A 20,398-nucleotide genomic window follows, 5' to 3' on the forward strand; every position below is an offset into this window, starting at 1 on the left:
ATAGCAAATACAGACCATTGGCCATGTGCCAGGCACTGTGCTAAATGCTTTATGTATATGAACTGATGTAATCCCCACAACCACCCACAATGGATGGGACTGAGGCTAGAGAGGTTGAGTCACCTGCCCACGGTCACACAGCTAGTAAAGAGGCTGGGTGGGGGGAGGGCAGCAGAGCCCCTGCTAAAAGGTCTACTCTGGGGGTGAGAAGGGGGAAGGTTTGGAATCAATGCCATGCGGGAGGAGGAGCTGACGGGCAGCAGCAGGCTATCTATATGACACCTCCAGGCCCTGTCATGCTCGCTGGCATGTGTACCAGCAGAAGCTGTGTCTCTGCCAGAACCTGGAAGGAGGAATCCTAGTGCTGCATCCTGGGACCAGCCCCTGGAGGACATTACCAAAGCGTAGGGTCTGGGAGGGTTTCTTCCTGAACTCAGGGGAGAGAAGCCACTAGAAAGGGCATCACACCATGCACAGCTCTCAGCATGCCCTTTATTGTGGCACCTCACATCCTCCCATTCGTTCCTCCCTCTGAGGGAACCAGATTGGGAACCTGGACAGTTTGGAAGTGGCCACTGAGTGGCAGGTTAGGATTTTGTTGTATGCAGTGAGTTTGACCATTGGAAACTAGAAGACGGTAGGGACAATGGAAAGGACTGGCTTGGATTTAGGTGCCAGCAGTGCCATCTAGGTCCCTAAGAGGGGACATTCCTTGGAACCAGGTAGAGATATCCTGGGAGACAGCATCCAGAAGCTTAAATCTCCTTTATCGGAAAAGTTCTTCTCCTTAATCTCCCATCCCACAGGTGTCTGCCTGAGCAGCCCCACTGTGCACCAGGCTCTGGGCATGCAGAAGTGGAAAAGTCTCCCTCCATGTCCTTGTAGAGCTCACCAGAGTACCCATCCCCACCCCCACCCCCTAGTGCCTCTTGCCCCAGGAACAGAGGTGACGGATGATTAGTGATGGCTCACCCAGGTCCCCCACTGAAAATAGAAGAGGGACTCAAGTGTCCTTTGGGGCAGAGAGAACATGATCCAGGCAAGTGGTCGTTCAGGATCAGGAGGAAATTTTCCCATGGGTGGTGCCCCCAGTACAACTGGGCACCCTCCCCAGCTTGATGTCTTGGTGGGAGAGAGGGGTGTGGTGGGGAAGGCTCATCCCCACCCAGCCATCTGCTTGAGACATCCAACACATACACTGGCACCTGGACACACATCCTTTGCCAAACTTTGTTAGTGGAGGAGACATGACTCCCAGCTGGAAGCCATTCCTGTCCTGAAAGAAAATGTAGTGATCTTCTCATCTCTGGGGAAGGCGGCTTACATGGGGCTCAGGGTCAGAAATGTTGTGGCAAATTGGTGTTCCTGGGATGTCTGGGAAGGAGTATGTGCCCGACCTCAACCGTATTGACCTTTGCACTGTGCTGGAGGACTTCTCGAGTCCTTCCCTGGAAGAGTTCAGCAGGGCGATCACCCTAACGATCAGGATAATTTCAATAATGGCCAACATATTTAGAATGTTTACGACCTGCCAGGCCCTGGGCTTAGAACTTTATGGGTATTATCTCATTTCATCCTCACACCTGCCCGGCGAGGGGGACAGCACTATCACCTCCATTGTAAGGATGAGAAATGTGAAGCACAGGGAGACTAAGCAGCTTGATGGTAAACAAAGGAGATGGGATCCAAATCCAAGCAAGTTGACTGCAGGTGTCATGAGCACAGCCACGACACAATGATTAAGGCCCATAGTTTGGCCTTTATGTTAACTTGATTGGGGGTTTTAAGGATGGGTATAATTGAAGCCAAAGTAACTTCTGGATCCTTCAGTGAACTGCGTAATTTTTACGTATGGACTCGGCTTGCATTCTAATTGACAGGGTGATGCGGGTTGATCAGTGGCTTCTTGACTGCCAAGAAGCCAAACAGATCACTTTTTGGGTGTCCAGATGTGGGCAGCATCTGGCAGACTGGCAGGGCTTTTCTAGCATTCATCCAGATGTTTCCTCTTTTCACTCCATGTAGACACAGCTGGAACTTACATCCCTCTGGACATTACTGTATGTAGGAAATTCCCGGTTGAAAAGTATTTGCTGGTTTTAAAGCGTCAACTTGTGACTTCACAAAGGCAAGAGGTTGGTTTTGGTTCTTCCCTGCAATCCAGACCTGAGAGTCATTAGGCTGAACTAGAGAGAAATCAGTCTTTGGAAAAGTGTCAGCAGCCAGAGGAGAGAAGCCCACCTTCCCTTTTTCAGCCAGGGAAGCTGAGAAAAGGCTGGCTGGCAAAGAACACTGCAGGTTAGTAGCTGCTGCATGTTCCCTACAAGCGTTCCTCACTTTCTGACCCGGTCTTCCAGAGACTTTGAGCAGATGATCCCACAGTAACAGAGCCAGGAATTTGTGATGAGCAGGGACACGTCAGCCAAGAGGCATTCTTGGGTGTTAACGAGCATAGATTAATGAGAATAGATGTGAGGTGAGAAGGTTCATGAAGCCTTTGGGAGGAAAGGAGTTGAAAAATCACAAAGTTAAGATTATGATGATTTAAAAGAAGGTCCTTATTTTATATAGCAAGCACCAATGAGTGAATGAAGTAAGGCTACGAATGAATGGATGAGTTGGTAAATGTATGAATTGGTGGATAGGCTGATGGACTTTGACAGTCAGAGCTTTGATTTGGCAGGGCCTGGCCCCAAGTACTGACAAAAGGAGGGGTCCTGTTCTTGTCCCCACCCCAATCCTGAAAGAAGTTCCCCCACCCCAGGGAAAGCTGAGGAGTTGCCCTGTTCTTTTGAGGACGTCCCTAGGTCTGAGAGGCCTGGGAAGGGGAAGCTTTGGCTCTGAATTAGAGACGGTCCAGGACATCCCCTCCCTTCATGAGGGGATGTGGAGAAGAGGCCACTGAGCCCAGGTCTGGGGCGATGGCAGCGGCTACTGCTGCTCGGTGTTTGCTGTGACACTCAGAGGGCGTACTTACAGGTAATTGCTTGGGGGAGAGGAGGCAGCTGCCTTCCGGCCATTGCTTTGCCTGGGACAGCACTCGAATAAAAACCCATTTGCTTCATCCCTGCTCTCACCAGCCTAAAAGACTAAGCAGAACGCTGCTCCCTCTGCAGACCTACTATCAAGGACATGTAGGCTTCCACTCCTCAGGACAGTTCCCCCCGCCCCTGAGTAATGGGGGGCCTGGACCACCCTTGGCTCATGGTCAGCAGAGAGATGGTTTGACTCTCTGAACCTTGCCCTCTCACTGAACATCACACCCCACCCCCATTCTGCAGGACCCTCTGGTCATGCAGTTCCTCTGGCCCCTGGAGGTGGCATGGATTGGAACCCAGGAGGCTGCAAATCTAGCGGAGGCTGCAGCCCCAGGATCCTGAGAAATCTGCAACCCTCTTCAACTTCCCAGCTGGCACCCCAGCCCTAGCCACCCCCATCTTCTCTCCTGTCACAATCCTGTGTCTTGGCTCTTTGGGGACTCCAAGTAACAGCATGGGCAGGTCCCTGAAAGCTCGCTGAGTCCAGCCCTCCCATTTGACGGAATGGCAAAATGAGGCCCAGGAAGGAGAGAAGCCTTGCCCAATGTCACAAGCAAATAGGAGACAGAGCCCCATTACCATGGAAGGATTGGTGGGGGGTGGGAGGAACGTTCCCACTAGACTTTGGATAATGTTTCACTATTGAGCAGGGTGGGGGTGGGAGGCAAGGGGTCTGGGATTTTTGAATCCAAGTAGTGAAAGACTCCCGCAGTGGGTAGTCAGTCAGTTCAGGGAGACCCTCCCAAGGAACAGCGAGACCACGGCTTCGGATGCAAAAACAAGAGGTTTATTGAACACACAGGTACCCGGGCGACTCAGTCTTTCGAAAGACTGGCGCGCCGAGTAGAGCTCCTGGGTCCTTTTTATAGCAAAAAGCGCGGGTACAGAAGCGAGAAGCAAGGTAATTGGTTAGTTTAAATCAAGCCAGGGGTGAACTTCGGTCAAGTGGGAGTCCTTGAAACAGCTGAGGGGCACTCTTGAAACTTTAACTGACTTGTCTATTTCTGGGAACTATCCGCCCTTTGCCTCGGGCCGGGGCCCAGGTGCATAACCACAGATATCCTGTTTGACTCTGTTCCCCTTGTTTCTTAACTTGACTTTTTGGCTGTATTTTCCCTATACCCTTGTAAAAAGCACTTCCTTCATTCCCCCATTTCTCTTGTGGATCGCTCTAATCTTAGAGCGGAATTAAAAGTTATCTTCGCCATTTAAGGTTTGGTATTTTTGCCTAAGGACCAGAATCTTAACTGCACTTACCCTATCATTGATGAATTGGACTAGTCTATTGATGACGTAGGGCCCAAGGGTGAACAACAGAAGGAGGAGTAATAGGGGCCCGGCGATGGTTGACAGTAGGGTGGTCAACCAAGGGGAGTTATTTGATCTGGTTATAAGCATTTTCATAGTTTGAGTCAGGAGGCCTGACTCTTTTAGAGGCCGGTGCATCAATTTCTGGAATATCCCAAGCCTCGAGACCCGCCGCCAGGGCACATATATCAGGGGTAAGGGAGGGCCACCAAGTCCAAAGGGGGTGGACTTCTGTCTTGAACCAGACAACCTTTCCAGTTTGGGACAGTACCTGCCAGGTGAGGGTGTTGGGCTGGTTAGGGTTATTACTTGGTAGGCTTGCTCCGCCGCCGCCGAATGCGCAACTTAAGAGGATTATCAGTCCTCTCCAGCTCCCAGGATTCATCTGGTACGGAGGGTGGCGCAGGCTTGAGGTGAGAAGCATGTACCCAGGCTGCAATGCCGTCTACTTTTACCGCTGTTGGTGTGGTCAGTAGCACCAGGTACGGGCCTTTCCACCGAGGCTCAAGGCTGCCGGTCCGATGGCGCCTAACAAGCACTTGGTCTCCGACCTGGAACGGATGAGGGATGGCCACGGCACCTGGCTCGTATACCTCCTTGATCTGGTCCCAGATCTGGGTTTTTACAACTTCTAAAGCCTTTAAGTGAGTAAATAAGACAGGAAGAAAGTTATCATCGGGACCCAGTGTTCCTCCCAACTCAAGTATGGGGGGGGGTCCCCCGTGGAGGATTTCATAAGGGGTCAGACCAAGCTGGCCAGGGGTATTCCTGGCTCTGAACAGCGCTAAGGGAAGGAGGGCCACCCAGTCTTTTCCACCGGTCTCTAAGGCCAATTTAGTTAAGGTCTCTTTGATGGTTCTATTCATTCTCTCTACTTGACCTGAGCTCTGGGGCCTATACGCACAATGTAATTTCCAATTTATTCCCAGTTGTGTGGCCAGTCCCTGGCTTACCTGAGCAACAAAGGCTGGGCCATTATCTGACCCGATCACCTTAGGGATCCCGAAACGGGGCAGGATTTCTTCTAGTATCTTTTTACATACAGTCAGGGCCGTTTCAGTTTTGGTAGGGAAAGCTTCTACCCATCCAGAGAAAGTATCTACAAATACTAGCAGATACCTGTTCCCATACCGGCCAGGCTTTACCTCTGTAAAGTCTACTTCCCAGTATACGCCGGGTCGATCTCCCCGTTGTCTTTTTCCGGTCTCTCGGTAGGTGGTAGTCGCATTAGTCATGGCACAAGCCGGACACCGATTGGCGACTTCTTGAACGGTGGACCGGAGATTCGGGATGGAGAGGCTGGTGCGGCTCGTTAGTTGAAGGAGCTTTTCTGGTCCTAAGTGTGTTAGCTGATGTAACCGCTAAATGAATTCTTTTCCCTGGTCAGGAGTGAGCTCTCTTGGCTTGGTCCTAGCTTGAGCAGGCTCGATTGGCTCTTGAAGCTTTATAGTTTCTGCTAGCACCCTGACCGACAGGGCGGCTTGTTTTGCAGCCTCGTCGGCCCTCCGGTTCCCGGCCGCCACAGGGTTATTTCCTCTCTGGTGGCCCGGGCAGTGGATAATGGCGACCTGCTGTCCGTGTAGATGTTGATGTTTTTTCCTTCGGCTAGGCGTAATGCCTGCGTCAAGGCGATTAGCTCGGCCTTCTGGGCTGATGTCCCTTCTGGCAGGCTGCTTGCCCATACCGTCCGTTTGCCATCTACGATGGCGGCCCCTGCTCTCCGCTTACCTTCCACAATGAAGCTGCTACCGTCTGTATACCAGGCAGGCACTCCGGGCAATGGCTGGTCCTTCAGGTCCCGTCGAGTCCCAGCTTCTTCAGCAAGGATTTCTGAGCATTGGTGTACTGGGGTGGATTCTGACTCGACTGGTAGTAGGGTAGCTGGGTTCAGGACAGCAGGGGGCGCGAAAGATATCCTTTCGTTTAGCAGCAAACTCTGGTAATGAGTCATCCTGGCATTGGTCATCCACCGATTGGGGGGCTGCCGCACGATACTTTCGAGGCTGTGGGAAGCAATCACAGTCACATTTTGCCCCAAGGTTAACTTATCAGCGTCTTTGAGGAGGAGTGCCACTGCAGCAACCGCTTTTAGGCAGGTTGGCCACCCACTGGCCACTGGATCCAGTTTTTTTGATAGATAAGCTACTGGCCGTCGCCATGGTCCTAGGGTCTGAGTAAGCACTCCTCGGGCCACACCGGCTCTTTCATCTACGTATAGAGTAAACGGTTTGGTGAGGTCTGGGAGAGCCAAAGCGGGGGCAGACAGCAAGGCTTTTTTTATGTGGTCAAAAGCCTTTTGATGCTCCTCAGTCCAGGTAAAAGGAATGTTTTCCCTTGTCAGGGGGTACAAGGGTGCAGCCAGGGAAGCAAACCCAGGAATCCAGAGCCTGCAGAATCCGGCAGTACCCAGAAATTCGCGGACCTGCCTGGGGGTTGTGGGAGTAGGGATCTTCATAACTGTAGCTTTCCGGGCCGGGGTCAGCCATCTTTTTCCCTCCTTGAGCAGGTACCCCAAATAGGTGACCTCTTTCTGGCATAACTGGGCCTTTTTAGCTGATACCCGGTACCCCAACTTACTCAGTTCCTGCAAGAGCTTTTGTGTCCCTCTTTTGCAGCCTTCATATGTGGGAGCTGCCACTAGGAGGTCGTCCACATATTGGAGTAATATGACCTGGGGGTTGAGAGCCCTAAAAGGAGTTAAATCCCGGTGGAGGGCCTCGTCGAAGAGAGTGGGTGAGTTCTTGAACCCCTGTGGCAGCCGTGTCCAGGTCAGCTGACCAGCGTTACCTTTTTCTGGGTCTCTCCACTCGAACGCGAACAGTGGCTGGCTGTTGGGGTGTAGTTTGAGGCAAAAAAGGCATCCTTGAGATCCAAGACTGAGTACCAAGTGTGACTAGGCGGAAGGGAACTCAGGAGGCTGTATGGGTTTGGGACTGAGGGATGAATGTCTTGCACCCTTTTGTTAATTTCTCTCAAGTCTTGGACTGGCCGATAGTCATTGGTCCCTGGCTTTTTTACTGGTAGCAGAGGGGTGTTCCAGGGCGACTGGCAGGGCACTAAGACCCCTAGGTCTAAGAACCTTTGAATGTGGGGTCTGATGCCTTCCCGGGCTTCTTTAGTCATTGGATACTGTCGGACAGCCACCGGTGAGGCACCCGATTTCAACTCTACTACTACTGGTGGGACGTTATTGGCCAGTCCCATACCTGTCTTTTCTGCCCATACGGTGGGAAAAAGTTGGGGCCAGGATGGGTCGATGGAGGGAGAGGCCGGCTTTTCATACAGCCGGTATTCTTCTTCTAGGTTTAGGACCAGGCACATGGTAGAGTGATCTCCCCATGTTACTTGTGGGCCCTCTGTAGAAAACTGGATTTGAGCTTTTAGTTTGGTTAGGAGGTCCCTGCCCAACAGAGGAGCGGGGCACTCGGGTATGACCAGAAAGGAGTGGGTTACTTGTTTATATCCAACTTTTAAAAGTCTCTTTGTGGTCCAGGGGTAGACGTTGCTTCCTGTCGCTCCTTCTACAACTGTCCGTCTAGGCTCTATTTCTCCCATGGGTTGGGTCAATACCGAATGTTCAGCCCCGGTATCGACCAGGAACTCAATGGGGGTCCCCTCCACAGTCAGTGTTACCCTAGGTTCGGGGAGGGGGTCCGAACCCCGACTCCCCTAGTCATCTAGGGATAGAACCTTGGCTTCTCTGATGTTCTTTTTCCGGGGACATTCTCTTGCCCAGTGACCCTTCTCTTTACAGTACGCGCATTGGTCTTTGTCTAGAGGGGGTCTTCCATCCCTAGGTGTTTTCTTTGCCCGGTTGCTCAGGTTCCCTGTCTGCCTATCTCTAGACCCTCTTTCACCTACCACTGCGGCCAAAATCCTAGTCAAGTTTTTTTTTCTTGGCGCCTATCGCGCCGTCTCTCTCTCTCTTCTGTCTCTCTTTTTTCTCTTTCTTGTTTTTCCTCTTCTGTCTCTCTCACTAAATCTTGTAAGGAATAATCTTGGAGCCCCTCTAGCCTCTGCAACTTTTTCTTGATATCTGGGGCTGCCTGTCCGATGAAGGCCATTGCAACTGCCGCCTGCTGTCCCTCAGAAGAGGGGTCAAACGGAGTGTATCTCCTATATGCCTCCATCAGGCGTTCCAAGAAAACCGAGGGGGGTTCTACCGGTCCCTGCAAGACCTCTCTTACCTTAGCCAAATTGGTGGGGCGCCGGGCTGCCCCTTTGAGACCTGCCACTAGAGTCCGGCGGTAGACCAGAAGACGCTCCCTACCTTCGGCCGTGTTGTAATCCCATTGAGGTCGATTGAGGGGGAAGGCCTCATTAATGAGGTTCTCGAGTTGTGTAGGGGCCCCGTTGTCCCCGAGAACGTTCTTGCGGGCCTCCAGAAGAATCCTTTCTCGCTCTTCAGTGGTGAAGAGGATCTGGAGTAGCTGTTGGCAATCGTCCCAAGTGGGCTGGTGAGAGAACATAAGGGACTCAAGAAGTCCCGTGAGTCCTGCTGGTTTTTCAGAAAAAGACGGGTGGTTAGACTTCCAATTGTAAAGATCTGCTGAGGAAAAAGGCCAATACTGTAGAGGGACCAAGCCATTAGGCTCAGCTGGGGGCCCTATGGCTCGGAGGGGCAAAGCTACGGTGGAGTCAGGACCGGAGCCGTCTCTCGGACTGCGAGGTTGGCGGCTCCTAGTCCCCGCAGCCGGTCCCTCAGGGCTAGGATCACCGGGCGCTCGGCCTGGTGCCGATCTGTTTCCCTGAGGGGCCAGAGGGGGCAGCGGAGCCGCCGGGTAAGGTGGGGTTTCAGAGAGAGAAAATAGGTCATCTGGTGTCGGGAGGACGGGGGGTTGGGGAGGGGCGGAAGGCTTCCTTGTAGGTGGCCTTTGAGTATTTTCTGATCCCGAAACAACAGCGACTTTGCTGGAGGGTGGCACCCAGGGAGGGGGATTCTGGGCGAGGTCTTGCCATACCACGACACAGGCAACCTGGTCCGGGTGTCCTCCGGTCTCCTGAAAAACAATCTTTTTAACTGCAAAAATGACAGTAAGATCAAAGGTTCCCTCTGGCGGCCAACCTACGCCGAATGTGGGCCACTCAGACGAACAGAAAGTCTGCCATTTTCCCTTTTTGATCTCCATGGACAGATTGTGAGCCCTGGCTTTGACATCTTTCCAATGATCTAGAGTAAGGGAGAGGGGCGTAAGGGCACTTTGCCCCATCTCGAAAATTTCCAATAGGGGAACGACGACGCAAAGACCTATCACAACTAAGACAAAAAGAAACCAGAAACGGCGACGAGACCGAGTGCCGTAGAAATAGAAGAAAGAGTCCGATGGCAGAGCGCGCCTCCCGAGACGCGGTGAGACCAAAACACAATAATCCTCTGCCAAGGGGTCCACCAGGCGTCCCTGGTCCTCCCCTGATCCTGGGACGTCTCCCAGGATTGCCGGGTGGCGAGCCCCCGAACACGTCTGTTCGCTACCCGCACTTCGCTCCCAGAGCGACTAACCCGGAACAAACTGAAACCAAAATGCGCGCGCTCAGAAAAGACAGTCGAAATCACTGAGTCAGACACAGAGACGAGACACAGAAACGAGACACAGAACGACTGCTGGCCAGCTTACCTCCCGTTGGTGGGTCGGTGGTCCCTGGGTGGGGGTCTCCGATCCCGGACGAGCCCCCAAATGAAAGACTCCCGCAGTGGGTAGTCAGTCAGTTCAGGGAGACCCTCCCAAGGAACAGCGAGACCACGGCTTCGGATGCAAAAACAAGAGGTTTATTGAACACACAGGTACCCGGGCGACTCAGTCTTTCGAAAGACTGGCGCGCCGAGTAGAGCTCCTGGGTCCTTTTTATAGCAAAAAGCGCGGGTACAGAAGCGAGAAGCAAGGTAATTGGTTAGTTTAAATCAAGCCAGGGGTGAACTTCGGTCAAGTGGGAGTCCTTGAAACAGCTGAGGGGCACTCTTGAAACTTTAACTGACTTGTCTATTTCTGGGAACTATCCGCCCTTTGCCTCGGGCCGGGGCCCAGGTGCATAACCACAGATATCCTGTTTGACTCTGTTCCCCTTGTTTCTTAACTTGACTTTTTGGCTGTATTTTCCCTATACCCTTGTAAAAAGCACTTCCTTCAGTAGCTTCATTGGGTCTGTCCGGGCCTCTGGGACTAAGAGCAGCAGATCTTAGTTCCTGGGGCCCTGAACCTCACAAGCATTTTATGAGGAAGGCATAAATTCAGGGGAAGGGCGGTACTTCAGGATCCACTCTCCATCCTGGGCCCTCTGCTCCAGCTGCTCAGCTCTGACCCCCAACTCTTGACTCCATAGGCACCTGCATCATTATGGAGGGTGTGCAGAGGCTGAGGGTCAGAGTCAGACTCACCACCCCAGCAAGGGCCTCTGTGCTGGTCCCAGGTACTGAGGGGTACTGAGCCCACTTCCTGGACTGGCACCCACTCCTCGCTATCACACCTGAGCTGTCAGTCAGCAGGTAGCCAGGAAGCCCTTCCCCAGGCCACTGAGCCGTGCAGGCACTGAAGGTGAGTTTCCACCTGAACACCTTAGACAGGGAAGTTGGATGTCAGTCCCTGATGTTTCCCAGCCTTGGGGGCCCACTGTCCCAGCCAGGGCTGTGTCCAGACTTAGCCAGAATGACTCAGGGGAAGGTGCTGAGTGTGTGTGCACACGTGTGTACGTGTGTGCGAGTGTATGTGCACCAGTGGGGCCAGGGGGCTCTGACTCTAGGACTTGGAGAGCTTTTAAATATGTAAGAGTCAAATAAAATCTAATATGAGAAAAGGACTGAGCCTACCAGAAGTTGGGTTCAAATAAGTCCCTTCGTTAGGCTCAGTTTTCTTGTTTGGAAATTGGCAATAACTCCTACCAGGAGAAAACCTATACAAAAATGATCTGCCGGATGTAAGTTGCTGCAGAGATGCAATCATTCAGTCTCCCAGGATGAGAGGATCAAGGATGGGAAGAGAAATGGCTCTGGCTTGGGGGACACAAGGACTGAGCAGCCTTCACATCTCCTTGTGGTGCCTCTGTCATCTGGCGCTGGCCTCCTCAGCCCTCCACAGCCCAGGCATCGGGGCAGGGGGGACCCCCAAGTTCTTGGAAGGAGAGAGAGTTGCCTGAGGTTTTCACTTTCTTTCCAGGCAGCGAGGCTGGAGGTGCAGCCCCCTCCCAGTGCGCCATCCCAGACCAGACATGGGGGCCTCCTAGCATGTGTGAGCAGTTTGCTTCCTGTGCCTTTTTGTCTTCTAATTTACCCTCAAGCTTCTCTTCGAGTGGTATGGGGCCCAGAAGACTCTTGCAACATCCGTGGACCCACAGGTTGTGGTCTGGGTATGCTGGGGGCAGGAGAGGGATGGCAGTCTTCAAGCCTTCCCCAGAGCTAGGAAATGGCAGGTGGCCACGTGCTGTGTCCCAGTGAAGCTGATGGCACCCAGCACACAGCTATCTTGGCTATTGGCTATTTGGCCATTTCTGCTGCTTGGCCTGATGTTACAGCAGGACCCCTGCATGCAGCCCCCTCCAGCTATACAATAGCTTCTGGGTAGGGGTGAGGGGGAGCCCTCCCTCAGCATCTAGCTCTGCTTGCTCTGCCTCCCCTGATGGGGTACTGACAGAATCAGAGGCAGAGGATTTAGAGAGCATCTCTTCCCACCCACCATCTGGCAGATGGGGGAACTGCTCATCCAGAGATGTCAAGTGACTTTTTTCAGGTCACACAGCAAGCTGGTGGCTGGGCAGGTCCCTACCTCCAGCCCCTGAGGCCACTTCTGCCACCCAGGCACCTGTCCCTGCCTCCTCCACCTCCCTTGCCCCTGAGCTTGAGCTGGAAGGAAAAGCCAAAGACGAGGACACAGGGGAATTGTTTTACATATTTTTTAACCGGGTCTCAGAGAGAGAGAAGAGCCCAGAGCTCATCAGCCAAGAAGGAATCCAATTTGGCTTTTATGGCCATGGTTATTGGTCATATATTGTGGGGATCTTTTTATTTTTTATTAAGCCTGCAGGCTGGAGGCTGGGGAGCTGGCCTGGTTGCTGGGCCCAATGGGCTCTCTGGGCTCTGCAGCTGCAGTCTCCAGCCTCACATGCCAGGACTTGGGACTCAGGTGGGGGAGAGGTGATGGGAAGGGGACCTCCTAGGCGTGCAATGAGGGTTTTTAGGAATCTTCTGACCCTTCAGGCCAGAGACCTGTGGGGCATCTGACAGCCCGGTCATATTTCACGGGTTCTGTAAATGCTGCTGGTTTCATTAAGCTTTTGTTGTATTTTTCTCAGTGATGCCGAGTCTGCTTCACAGGCTTCAGGGGCTGGGGCTTATGCATCTGGGCCGTGAGACCTGAGTTGGGCAGGTGGGGGTCGGTGGGAATGGGGAAGGGGCCCGAGGGGGTGAGTCAGGGTGGAATTCCTTTTGGTATTAGAGCACAGTGGCTAAGAGAATGGGCTCTGATGGCTAAAAGAAATCTCCAGAGGCTCCAGCCCCCACCCTGCAAGGTGTCTTGTAGAGCTGAGGTTGGATCAGAGATGAGATAATAAGTTAAGCACCTAGCATGTGCTGGGCACACAGTAGTGCTCAGTAGATGGTAAATCCCCACCCAAGCCTCTTGGAAGGGGCATGGCCAATAGTAAGGCCTTTACCTTCTATTTCCTTTTGCTGCCTGGCCCTACCAGGAAAAGCTGGTTAGCGGATCTGGAGGACCTGTTTGTGTCCTCCTCTCTGGCCACAAAGTCCTGTTTCTGGCCTAAATGCCGTTATCTCTTCCCTTCTAATGGCTGGAGGAAGAGACACTCTGAGGAGTGAGCCCAGGCCAGAGATTCAAAAGTCTGAGTCCTTCCCCAGAGGCAGGTGTGAGCCCCAGCGGGGGAAAGCCAAAGGCAGGCCACCTGCTGAAGGGGGCCAAGGGGATCTGGGGAGGGTGACTGGGAGAGCAAGGTCTTTCCAAGACTACCCACATCAGAATCACCTCGGGAGGTGGTCTAAATATAGATTCTCGGACCTCATCCCCTGGGAGTCTGATCTCATGTCTGGCCCCAATATTTTCATTTTAACAAGTATTCCTAATGACTCTGAGTCACGTTAAAGTCCAAGGACCTCTGTGGCAGAGAAGAAAAGAGACTGTTCTGGCCAACTTGTAGACGTGCCCACAAGCAGGGGCCAGATTTGGGGCTCTTCCCATCTGAGAAGTTCATAATAACTATACTAGCTGTTGTGATTCAGCAAGGGGGGGATGTATCACCACGCCCATTTTACAGATGAGGAAACTGAGACTTTCCCAAGGCACCTGGCCAGTGGCAGAGCCAGGGTTTGAACTCAGGACTATCTGATTGCAAAATCTATGCTTAATTCACCCTTTGCCCCCCAAATCGGATCCTGGTTGTTCAATCCCTGATATTCTTCTTAGTGTTGGGAGGGCCAATTCTGCCCCACTGAGCCCACTAGACAGAGAACACACAGAACAGGGAAAGTGGCGGTGGCTGCTGCACCCATTAACGCTGAGTTCCTCTGGTGCTGGCCAGGATGTTTCCTCGGGTGATATATTGACCAGAGCAAAGCCTGTTTGCCTGATATATATTGAGCTGTTGGGTTTATGAGTCAGTGCCCATGGAGTCCTCACCAGCTGTCAGCCTGGGGAGACCAGCTGTCTTCCATCCGCTCCATCTCTGCAGCCCACCCTTCTCTGAGAAATGAGGGGCTTGGACAGGCTCACCACAGAGCCCCCACCCTACTCCCTTCCCTCCCTACCCGCTCTTGGGCTCCCAATAAATCAGCCCAAATTTCCTTTGCAGAGAGGAATGGCCATGCGAATCCCTCTGAATTTCCCACTGGCAAATTGAGCCAACAAGGATGGTGTTTCTTGGGGGCCAGCAGGTCTGACGGGGAGCAGGTGCAGGGACCTGCTTCAGCTGCAGCCACAAAGCCAGGTTCCCCAGGGCAGGGCAGGGAGGATGGGGTGGTAGATTTAGGATTGTATTGCCGGGTAAAGGGCTCAGACAAGTGCAGAAAGTCACACAGCCACACCCCTTCCTCTGTGGACTTGGAGGGTATTCCCTGGCTCTGTTGCCATTTTCACCTGAGATTCTGGGGAGGACTTGGGATGTCTTGAGAGAAGACTCTGGGAGGGCCCTAGGATCCTGTTGCTGGGACAGGGCTCCCCGCTTCACCCCCACTTTCCCTCTGAGATGTTCCATGCCCCATTGTATTAGTTGGGGTTCTCCAGAGAAACACAAACAATTTAAGAGAGAGAGATTAAGGTATTGGTTTACATGATTAGGGAGGCTGAGAAGTCCCAAGATCTGCAGTCATCAAGCTGGAAACCACAAGAGTGAATGTGTAGTTCCAGTCTGAGTCCAAAGGCCTGAGAACCAGGAGAGCCAGTGGTGTAAGCTCCAATCCAAAAGCTGGCAGGCTCAAGACCCAAGAAGAGCTGATGTTTCAGCTTGAGTCTGAAGGCGAGAAAAGACCAGTGTCCCAGCTCAAGCAGACGGCAGGAAGAACTCTTACTCAGCCTTTTTGTTCTATTCAGGTCTTCAAACGATTGGATGGGGCCCACCCATGCTAGGAAGGGCAATCTGCTTAATCAGTCTACAATTCAAATGTTAATCTTATCCAGAAACACAGACACACCCAGAATTATGGTTGGCCAAATGTCTGGGCACCCCATGGCCCAGTCAAGCTGACACATGGAATTGGCCATCACACTCATTTCCCATTGAAGGGAAGGCTAAGCTTCCAAGATTGGTGGAGACTTCCTTTATGTTATATCCTGTGTTGTCACCTACTGAAAGCAGAATGGCCAAGACCTGAGTGATTTCAGGTCTTATAGGGATGGTGTAAACTTGCTAAGAGACAATGGGTTTCTTCAGTTGAGTGTTGACATCTCAGCTCTCAAGGAACTCGAAGGCTGCCTGGAATAGCAAAAAGGGCCTGGGCTTTGGGATCAGTGTACCTGAGGCTCAAACTCTAGTTCTGCCTCTTTTTAGGTATGTGACCACAAGGAGTCACTTAACCTCTCTGATTCAGATTTTTCTTTTGTAAAATGAGAATGTTCATAATGCCTCCCTTGCAGGGCTGATGTGAGGATGAGAAAGGATGGATAAAGAATACTGGACACATGGTAGGTGCACAGCTACTTATTACAGTTATCTTAATGGGTGTCAGAGCTTCTACACTGAGCTAGTTGGGCTTTTGGCTTCACTCTATGTGTGTGATTTTGCCCCAATTTTACCACCATGTCTCTAATGCTTCTCCAGCATCCTGGCCTGAGATGGAGTATCCAGGTCTTGGGGAAGAGTTTGGGGTTCTGGATGACAGGCACATAGCTGGGGCCTCCGAGGGTGGCCGATTCTCAGAATGTGGAGTGTCAGGACTTAGGACAGTGGTGCCCAGGAGGGGGCAAGGCCTCCTCTTCTTTTCTCGCTTCTCCACCTCAGATAAGCTGAATCCACCACAGGGGGACAGACCCATAACCAGGAAGCAGAGAAGGACACAATGTCCCCACTTGAGCATATCGGGGGTACATGGAGCTATTTGGCTCAAAATACTTCATTTTGAACTTCTGTTCAAATCTCTCACCACAAGTGTGAGAGAATCAAAGACCCAGAGATGTTCATGGACCGGAGCTGAGTCAGGGAGGCAAGACCCCCCCCCCCCGAGTAAGGAGGAAAAAGCTGATTAGCTCCTAATTGCCGTTAAATGATATATACGTATACGTATTTTAAGTCAAATCTGCATGTCTAATGTGATTTTTTGATTACATTTTAATAGTCTGGCTGGGATGGGGGAACGAAGAAGGAAGGTTTCATCATCCTTCTCCAGAAGGAGGGAAGCTGTAAACAGGGTGGTGGGAGGTGTCACATGCCTGGGAGCCAAACGAGGCCCACGGGGGCCTGGACTGTCTTTGAGGCAATGAAACCTCCCACCAAAGTCCCATTCTGTCCAGATGAGGAAGACTGTCTGGCTTGTGACTTGAAGAATGCCTTTTCCCTTAGACTTTAAAAATAGCTTCCCTATTTTGACTCTGTGGGTCCATGGTGCCACTTTCTCCAGGCCTGGGGCTGTTCCCCGGGGCTGCCTCAAGCTCCCCCCCAGAATCTGGTGATGGAGTAGAATGACAACTTTGAACCAAGAATCCTGGTCCTGCCACTTATAATATAACCTTGGATAAGTCCCTTCTCCTCTCCGGGTGGGTCTCAGTTTCCCCATGTGTGAAGTGAAGGTGTTGGAACTAGGTATGCTTCTGAGGTTCCTTCTGGGTCCGATGGGCCATGATCTACTTCTTCCTCATTTAAAGATCCCTCTCTCCATCTCAGGTGAATGAGAGATTCCACACACATTCACCCACCGGGCATTTGCCAACTCCCTCTGTCCCAAGATCCTTCCGCGTCCTCTCTGGGCTCTCTCCTGCTACAACTTGAGCCAACTCTCCTTGGTTTCTCTCCTTGGAGGGCAGAGCCCTCCTCCCGTGCCTGTTACAGTAACTCCTCAAAGAACTGAAGGCTGTTAGTAAATCCCTTCCACATACATACACACACATTCTACTTTTAAATAACATTTAGTTCTGATTCTAAAAGTAAGGCTGTACCTGAGATTGCAGAAAAATTGGAAACAGACAAGTATAAAGGAGAAAATTTAAATCACCCACAATCCTCCCAAACAGCAATAACCACTATAAATGGGTTTTTTTTTTTAATGTATATATATATGTGGATTTTTATTGTTGTTGTTATGAAATTGGGATTTTGCTGCAGATGTGGTTTGGGTTGACCTGGCCTTGAAACTGAGTGAGGTTCTTCCTTTCAAAGCTCCCTAAGATCTGCTGTTCTCTTTTAAGCCACCGCCCCACCGGCCTTTCCCAGGAGGAGGAAGACCTTGTGCAGTGGATGTGTGCCCACCTTGGTTCATGGACCTCCGGGAGGCCCAATGTTCAAGTTTTGACTACCTCTGAGAGAGAGAGAGACAGAGACAGAGAGAGGGATAGAAACAGAGAGAAAGACAGGGTGTTGGTCACCAAGAAGGTGAACGCTCGCAGGGCCCACCCTAAAGAGATCATAAAGGAATGATCACAGTCCCTCGAGATCACGGTGCTACTTCGGGCTCTTTGTCTGAGTCAGTGACAGGTACCACACGAGCCACCCTTAGTTCCCTTCCACGGAGCAGCTGGAGCTCCTTGCTAAGCTAATCAATTCCCATCATTTGAGAAAAGAAAACAAATTTACCATTTGCTGCCAATCTTGCCTGCTGTGGAGGGGCCTGGGAGAGGGTTACTGGCTGAGATGTTGGTGTCAGTGCCCACCCATCAGCTGGGCCTCAGTTTTATTTGGGGGAGGGGACTCTCAGATCATGCCTACCCTCGGTCTGCAGACTGGGAAGTGGGAATGCCTGGGTGTCTGGGGCTTCTTGGAGACTCCAGGGAACATCACTGCTGGAGGGACCTGGGCCTTTGCCATCCCACTTCCAGGTGGGGAAGACAGGGCCTCACGAGGGGACAGGACATACCCGGGGCCACACAGAAAGTTGGTGGCTGAGCCAGGCCTGGAAACGTGTCGGCTGACCACCAGTCTGGTGTGATTTCCCATATGGCAGCTTTTCATTTCAGGGGTGGACTGAGAAGGCAGGTATGGGGGTGGGGAGGGGGCATGAAAGACCAAGAACTCATCAAGTTCATTTCCTGCCTTGTCATTTCATACTCTTCCGGGTCCTTCCCAAACCAGAGGAAACTCTCTGCCCTCTGCTTGTATTGCTTGGTGTGACTGTTCTTCCTGTCCAGGAGAAAACTCTATCGACTATCTAACCCAAGTGCTTCAGAGACTCCTTTTCCTTCCTTCCTTCACTGCATATGAGTATCTGCTAAGCACTGACACTGCCCCTCCCCAGGAGTATTTCAAGCCATAGGAACCCAGCAGGGAACATGACAGCCAAGTCCCTGCTTCCTTAGAACCCACGTCCACCCGGCTGTGGGGCTCTCGCTGGGAGGCAGAGCGGCTGTGCCCAATTGTCTGGTCACTTATCCAGTCACTTAAATGCAGCAAATGCTGTCTTCAGGGGATGGAATCACACATATGGAACAGGGCTCCACTGCAGTCATCCCAAGTACTATTGCTGTTGACAAACCCTCCCCAAACACAGCGATGTATAACAACCATTGCATTGTGCTCATGGATTCTATGGGTCGGGACAGGGCTCAGAAGAGGGTGGCTTAGCTCTACTCCATGGTATCTGGGCCTCAGCTGGGAGGACCTGAAGACCCGGGGGTTACTCGATGATGGGGGTGGGGGCTGGGATTATCTGGAGGCAACTTCACTCACATGTTTACATCATGTGGTGGCTGATGCCTGCTGTCAGGTGGGTTGTCAGCAGGAGCCCCTCCATGTGGTTTCTCTGCAGGGGCTAGTCTGGGCTTCCTCACAGCATGGCGGGTGGGTTCTGAGAGAGCCAGGAGGAAGCTGCATCTCTCTTTATTAACTAGCCTCAGAGGTCACAGAGGACCACTCCTGCCACAATCACAGCCCACCCAAATTTAAGGGGAAAGAATGCAGACGTTACCTCTTGATGGCAGGAGTAGCAAAGTCACATCATGAGATAATACAACCTGCTCCATGGGTCTTTTAGGCATTCACAGCTTTCGGGGGCTGGGGGGGATAGAGTATAAAAGAATAGTAGTTGTCATTTCCCAAGCACTTATACCTACCAGGCACTGTAATCAACCCATTGTGTTCATTATCCAACAACCTCTGTGGTGAGTTCTGTCATCCCCACCTTGCAGACGGGAAGACTGAGGCTCAGAAAGTCTAAACTGCCTGCCCTAAATCATACAGCTGAGATCTGCACCCAAATCTGTCTGCCTCCAAAGCCATATAGCTCTTAACACTGCCTCTCTCTCCCTGTCCCTAAGTTGTTTTTACCCCCAGGGAAAGTGTGACAAGGATGGTGAGAAGCTTAGATAGGCAGCTGGGGGCTTCAGATCTCAGGAGCCTTCTTGGTAGATATGACACTTGAGCAAGGCCTTGAAAGATGAGTTAGATTTGGACACCGGGGAAGGGGGTAACATTCCTGGTGGAGTAGCATTGGGATAGGGGAGCCCTCAAGTCACCCAGGGAGTGTGGCTGTGACCCAGAATCTTGGCCTTTGACCCCTCACACACCAGCACATGGTAAACAGCCCCTCACAAGGCAGGCTGATGCCAGGGGCAGGGCAGATGGATTTAGTCCCAAGAAAAAGTGCAGGGTGGCTGCTGCCTGCCGCCCCACCCCCTACCCACTGCAGTGCCATCAGCTTCGTCCTTCTGAGGCTAGGCATGGGCAGAGGCTCCCCCCACCCCACCTCAACAGCTCCACGTGCAGACTTGGCTTTCCCTTTTGGAGATGGGGTGAGTCTGAGCGGCCTCTGGTGCGCATACAGATTGGGTCTCTGAACAGTCTGCATCCCCTTGGCAGGCCAGCAGGCTTGCTGTAGGGCATCGCAAACGAGAAGTTTATTTATCTCATCGATAGGAATCTTGCATATTACAGGGCAGTTCCCACCCCTTCCAGGCCTCTCATGTCTTCTGCTGTACACTCTCCTCACCCATCCACCCACGCCCCTACCCCTGTCCTTTCTGTTTCCCTCCTCTTTCGTGTCTCTATTTGCATCAGTCTCCCCCCGACCCCCACCATTCCACTCTCCTCTGTCTCTCTCCTCTTACCATCCATCTCTATCTTGAATCTCCCCCATGTCTGCCTCTGTTTCTCTCCTTCCCCTAGCCCTCTCTTCCTCACTTTCTCTGGACTGACCCCTTCTCTTCCTGGACAGACTATCTAATTGAAATGGAGCACTCCAGAGAATGTTAATAGGAAAGGCAGCATTAATTAGCCAGCTCCGGCATAATTAGCTTCCTCCTCTCACTGCCTGGAGTCTAACTGGATAATGAGTCTCTCTCCATCCAAACAGAGGGCAGGCAGGACAAGGGGGACAGGCCATGCCCAGGGATGCCGGAAGGCCTCCTGCTTTTGGGCAACCCTGCTGGAGTCCTTGGGCTGCCCAGCCCTGCCCTGTCCTGCCAGGCCCTCCTGCT

This window comes from Cynocephalus volans, chromosome 8 (assembly GCF_027409185.1).
Source record: "Cynocephalus volans isolate mCynVol1 chromosome 8, mCynVol1.pri, whole genome shotgun sequence".
Lineage (NCBI taxonomy): Eukaryota > Metazoa > Chordata > Mammalia > Dermoptera > Cynocephalidae > Cynocephalus > Cynocephalus volans.